We start from the raw sequence: 6,068 nt of genomic DNA on the forward strand, positions 1-6,068 counted from the left end.
TCCGATCCCAAGGGCAGACAACTAAGATACATTGAAAGAAAGAAAATCATTGCCTGACAAAGAGCTACCTAGAATATTCAAAACTCAACAGTAAAAATAAATAAATAAATAAATAAAAAAAAAAAAAAAAAAAAAAAGGATCCAATTATAAAATTGGCAGGAAACATAGAAAGACATTTCAGCGCAGTGGGTTCACAGATGGAAAATATGCACATGGCGGGTGCTCAACACCATTAGCTGTTAGAGAAATACAAATTAAAGCTGCAGCTAGGAGCCCCACACACCTACCAGGACAGCGACGGTGAAAAGCAGACAAGACCAAATGGTCGCAAGGAGGAGAGAAGTACATATTGTTGGTGGAAATGTAAGCTGGCAAGCCACTCTCGATGACTTTGGCACTTAAAAAAAAAAAAAAAGAAAGGAAACATAAAATACCATATGACCCAGAAACTGTACTCCCAGGCACTTAGCCCGGAGAAATGAAGACGTGGACTGATACAGAGATCTCTCTGCACATGTCCTGGTTAGGTTTTTTGTCAACATGACACAAAACTAGAGTCATTTGAGAAAAAAGGAGACTTCAACTGAGAAAAATGTCCCCACCAGATTGGCCTATGGGCAAGCCTGTGGGGGTTGAGGTGGGAAGGCCCAGCTCACTGAGGGTGGTGGTGTCACCCATGGACAGGCCCTGGGTTGTATGAGAAAGCAGGCTGAGCAAGTCACCAGGAGAGAGCAAGGCAGCAAGCAGAACTCTTCCCTGGTCTTTGCTTCAGCTCCTGCCATGTTGCTTCCCTGATTTCCCTTCGTGATGAACTGTTAGTGGGACAAACCTTTCTCTACCCAAGTTGCTTTTGGTCATGGTGTTTTATGACAGCAATAGGAAATCCTAGCAAAAACAGTACAGTCATAATAACCAAAGATTAGAAACAACTTTCATGTCCCTGAATGGACGGATGGTTGAAAAGCTGCGGTACACTCATATCTTGGGATCTAACTGAGACATGATCAAATCGACTGGCACTGACTGCAATGGGATGAGTCTAAGGAGAATTACCTTGCATGAAAAGAACCAACTTGAAAAGTTACCCATTGTTTGATCCTATTTATATAAGTCTTGAAATGACAAAATTATAGAAATGGAGAACAGGTGCGTGGGTGGCTGTTAGGGATGAGGGGAGGTAGGAAAGTGTGTGTGTGTGTGTGTGCGCCCGCGCGCGCGCTCAAGCATGTGCACATCGTGTGCCTGCATGCCTCCACCACAGAGCATGAAGAATCCTTGTGAAAAGTCTTGCCTAGATGACTCTCAGTATCCTAAAGAGTATGGTGTTGGTGTGCTAGTATTTTCACTATTTTACCGATGAAATGAACGGTTCTTTCTGCACAATTCCTTGCAAGTAGATGTTATTTCTACAACTTTATAAAAACTAAAGCTTTATTTTAAAAAACAAAACAAACAAATAAACAAACAAAATAACCCTGAAGATCCAGTTCAGCCATTTCATATGGATGCCTGAGAGCTTCTGACCTTGGGCTTCCATTGCCCTTTCCCCTCTCTTCGAACTGTTGAATGGGCAGCTTCTCTAGAACACTGCCTCGATTAGCAATTCCAGGGATAGGAAAACCTGAGTCCAAGTGCCTATCCCAGTCCTTACTACGGCTCACCCCACACTTCGGCTGCCTGCCGTGGAAGGAGATAAAAGGAAAGAGTGCCGAGGGACAATGCAGATGTATCTTGTAAAGGATTGTCTGCAAAATACAGCCACAAGATGGTCAAGAGAGAGGGCTGAAAAGGCTCTTGATTCCAGAGTATTACAAGGGCAGGAAGAAAGAGGAAGCTGAGCAACCCAGCTCAAAGGTTCAGAGAAAGGACTCAGGCAGCAGAAGCAAGATTGCTCAAGGACATTCAAGTTCCCCCTCTGTTTGTTGGGTTTGATTTGTTTGTTTTGAGACAGGGTCTCCTCAGGTAACCTTGGCTGCTCTTAAACTTGAGAAGATCCTCTTGCCTTATCCTCTTGAATGCTGGGATTGTAGGTATGCACCACCATGCCTGGGGACATTTCAGTTTTATTCTTGCAAGAGGAAAGCCAGCATGGACCCAGGATAGGATTCTTAGATAGGAATGGAGGCCATCAGATCAGAGGCAGAGAAATCCTACTTGAGGTGTGGGGAACTGAATTAAAGAGTACTAAAGCTCAGATGAACTATGGGACGTGTGTGTGTGTGTGTGTGTGTGTGTGTGTAAGAGCATTTGTATATATGTCTATATGTATGTAAGAGAGAGTGTGTATAAGAGTCTATATGTATGTAAGAGTATAAGAGTGTGTATGTGTGTGAGAGTGTGTGTTAGTATGCGTGTATGAGAGTATGTGTGAGTGTGTATGTGTGTGTGTATGAAAGATCATCTGTGTATATGTGAGTGTCTGTGTGTGAGAGTGTAAGAGAGATTGTGCACAGGAGTGTATGTGTATAAGAGTGTGTATGTGTGTGAGAGTACATGTTAGTATGCATGAATTAGAGTGTGTATAAGTGTGTGTATGAGTGTGTGTGTGTGTGTGTGTATGAGAAAGCATCTGGGTGTATGTGAGTGACTGTGTGTGAGTGTGTCAGAGGATGTGTATGAGAATGTGTGTGTATAAAAGTCTATATGTGTGTGAGAATATGTGTTAGTATGTGTGTATGAGGGTGTGTGTGTGTGTGTGTGTGTATGTGTGAGAGAGAGAGAGAGAATGCGTGTGTGTAAATAGTTCAATCAGTAAGATCACCATAAGCCTAAAGACCTGAGTTTGATCTTTAGTAAAAAGATCAAGCATGGTAGCGTGCACTTGTAACCCCAGTGCTTGGGAGATAGAGACACATCCCTGAGGCTTTCTACCCAGCCAGCTTAGCCTAATTAGCTAGCCCTGGGTCCTAGTGAGGGACCTTGTCTTAGAGAAAACAAAATACATGGCACTTGAGGAGGAAGACACATGAGATTGTCCTATGACCTCCTTATCAATGTGCACACATACACCTGCACACACACGAGCACCCACATCCACAGATAAGGAGAGAGATGAGGGGGCGGTGGGGAGACATTTCTGTCATGGTATCCAGGCATGTCAGAACTGATGAGAAACTGTGACCTTCCTGAAGATGGATCGGCAGTGTCTGCGGCAGTGTCTAAGAGTCTAAAAGCAGAGTGGAGACACCATCTATTAACAGTGGCTTGCAAATTGACTAGCATCCAAAAAACAGGTGGCAGCTTTTGAGACCGGAAAACAGTCGGAAACTAGAGAGTGCTTGCCTTATGGGTGAGTGCTATGGACTCTTTTAGTCTATCCTATATAAATAGCCCATAATGGGAGTGTAATTTTAAAAATGGAGACATTTATGGATGGCATAATTGGAACAGAAAGGGTGGTGACCCAGGCATAAGGAGCACTCTAGGAGTAGGGTGGGGGCATGTCTGGGAATTTTTTTCCCTTGTGAAGTGGGTCTCTGCTTCCCTGAGTTGATACCAAAAATATTTTGTTCTGAGGGCAAAATATCACTTTGTGCTTCATGGAAATGTCTCTAAGCATGTGCCTGCTTAAGCTGTTCATGGAATGTGGGAGAAAGCAAAGGAAAACCATAACTATGAACCCTGAGGAAAGAAGGGGAAATCTTTCCACTGAGAGCCCAGTCGGTGAGCGTTTCCAGAATATTCCTGGGCCCCACCAAGGACAGCAGCAAGCAGTTCATCCACCTTCCCCATGGCAGATGATTCCCAAGGCTTAGAACAGGAGTTGCTGTGAATCTTAGAATAGAGTCAGAATAAGGAGTCAGTAGAAGGGAGGCACCAGGAGGAGGAAGGCCAGGATAAAGGCAGCAGGTGCAAGCCTGGGCCTAAGTTTGACTATAGTATTACACACTGTCCAAACACAGTTGGCAGGACTGGTTGTCTAAGGACAAACAGAGGGGCCCAGCCAAAGGGCGTCTGGTGAAATCTACAACGTGGAGAGTTAAACCACTTTAACAAGGTCGTGTGTAGCACAGGCTGGTACCACCCCATTTGGGCTCACATATGTGGGACAAAAAACATCCAGAAAGATTGTGAGGCTTGTCACTAAAAGACAGGCACGCAGGCCTCGGCCACCAGCAGCATCCTGACATTTGCTGTCACCCTATCAGCCTCAGTTTCCCTCTCTGGAGCAGGACTTCTAGTGACATCTGTGGTGATCATCAAAGGAGAGGGAATTCCTCACATTCGGTTGAGGAAACTCCTATGAGACAACCTGGTTCGGGATAGGAATATCCATCATCCTTTCAGAACAGAAACCTGAGACACAGTGCCCCTCCCTCTGGCTCAGTCTTATGTGATGGGACTGTCTTCTGTCTTTGGGTGTTTGCTACCAGCACAATAGTTCCATGACAGCTACAGTCCTTCGTCGTAGGTTCTCCATATACATTTGATAAACACATGAGGGCAGAAACACACGATTAAAGGAGGGATTTACTCTGTGTGTGTGTGTGTGTGTGTGTGTGTGTGTGTGTGNGAGAGAGAGAGAGAGAGAGAGAGAGAGAGAGAGAGAGAGAGAGAGAGGTGATATAGTTACTCCTGATGGGTTTCACATTTGACTCAGAATGTCCTGGCAGCCACTTAGAATGGTAAATGTGTTGAATTACTTATTTCTCACTGTCTGGAAGAACATACCCCATCCCCAAACACATTCCAGAGCAAACTGATGGCAAGCCCTGCACTAGCTTCTAAGGTAATTCTGCAGCAAATATAGCAATAGTTTTAAGGCGACTGCTTCATGGGACTGGAGGCAGACAGAGCTCAGTGGTAAAGAGCATGTGCAGCCTATTTAAGATTTTCCCGTGCCTGTTCTCCGAAAGGACCCAGCATGCGATCTTTGAGCGCAATTCGGAATCTTTTCCCAGTAGGAAGACAGAGTGATGGGGTCTCCTAGCTTTTTAGTGATCCAGCAAAGAGCTCAGAGCACGCTACAGAAACACTATGGCACATTACCACCATTACGTGGCCTCCAATCCTGACTGCCTACCAGAAGCAAGTAGAAAGAAACTCGTCAACTAGAGCTAGAGAGGGTCCTGAAGTCATAGTCTTTCAACTTACTCTCAGCACTGATGTGCAGAGTGAAGAGCCAGGGGAACCCCGTCTGAAGGTGTGGACTTGGAATCTGAGCTCTGAGAAGGGTAAGATAGGAGGATTTCAAATCAAGGCCAGCCTGGGCTTTGTAACAAGATCCAGTCTCAAAACCAACAAGAGGGTGTCAGGAGGCTGGTTGGGTGTGATGGTCAGGCCTTTAATCCCAGCTTTTGGCAAGTAGAAACTGGAGGATCAAAAATTCATCATATTTAGCTCTATAGGGTATTTAAAGTCAGCCTCATCTACATGAAACATTATCTCAAACAAAACAAAACAAAACAAAACAAAACAAAACAAAAAACAAAAGCCTCTGAATCCCCAAAGGCTAAGAATGTGGCTCACTGGGTCTGATCCCCAGAAGAGAAAAACAAAATACTCCTCCACCACCCTTACATGCATTGCCATTTAGCAAATGAGTTAGCACATAGCTTGAGATCAGATCCTCCTCCAAGGACCCAAAGCATTTACTCTTGGTTGCTAACCATTTTAAAGAATACAAACAAAACCCTCAGTCCCTTAGAAAACGCCAACCTGCAACTGATGGTTCCTGGCGCCCTCTCTTTTCATGGTCTCCCAAGTGTGAGATAAGATGTTTGGGCAGTTCTGCCCTTGGGAATTTTGGCACTGGAAAACTTATATTCTTTCATGTCTCAAGCAATGCTGTCATTCTGCTCCCTCCTTCGGATCCCCTATCTTCATGGACTCCCCCCTCCCTTCTCTCACACACCCCACCACAGATACCCCTATTCTTCATCTTCCAAGTTCTCACTCATCTTGGGACTTCCATTTAAAAAGCAGGTCATGGGACTGGTGAGATGGCTCAGTGGGTAAGAGCACCCGACTGCTCTTCTGAAGGTCCGGAGTTCAAATCCCAGCAACCACATGGTGGCTCACAACCATCTGTAACAAAGATCTGATGCCCTCTTCTGGAGTGTCTGAA

This window comes from Mus caroli, chromosome 4 (assembly GCF_900094665.2).
Source record: "Mus caroli chromosome 4, CAROLI_EIJ_v1.1, whole genome shotgun sequence".
Classification (NCBI taxonomy): Eukaryota; Metazoa; Chordata; class Mammalia; order Rodentia; family Muridae; genus Mus; species Mus caroli.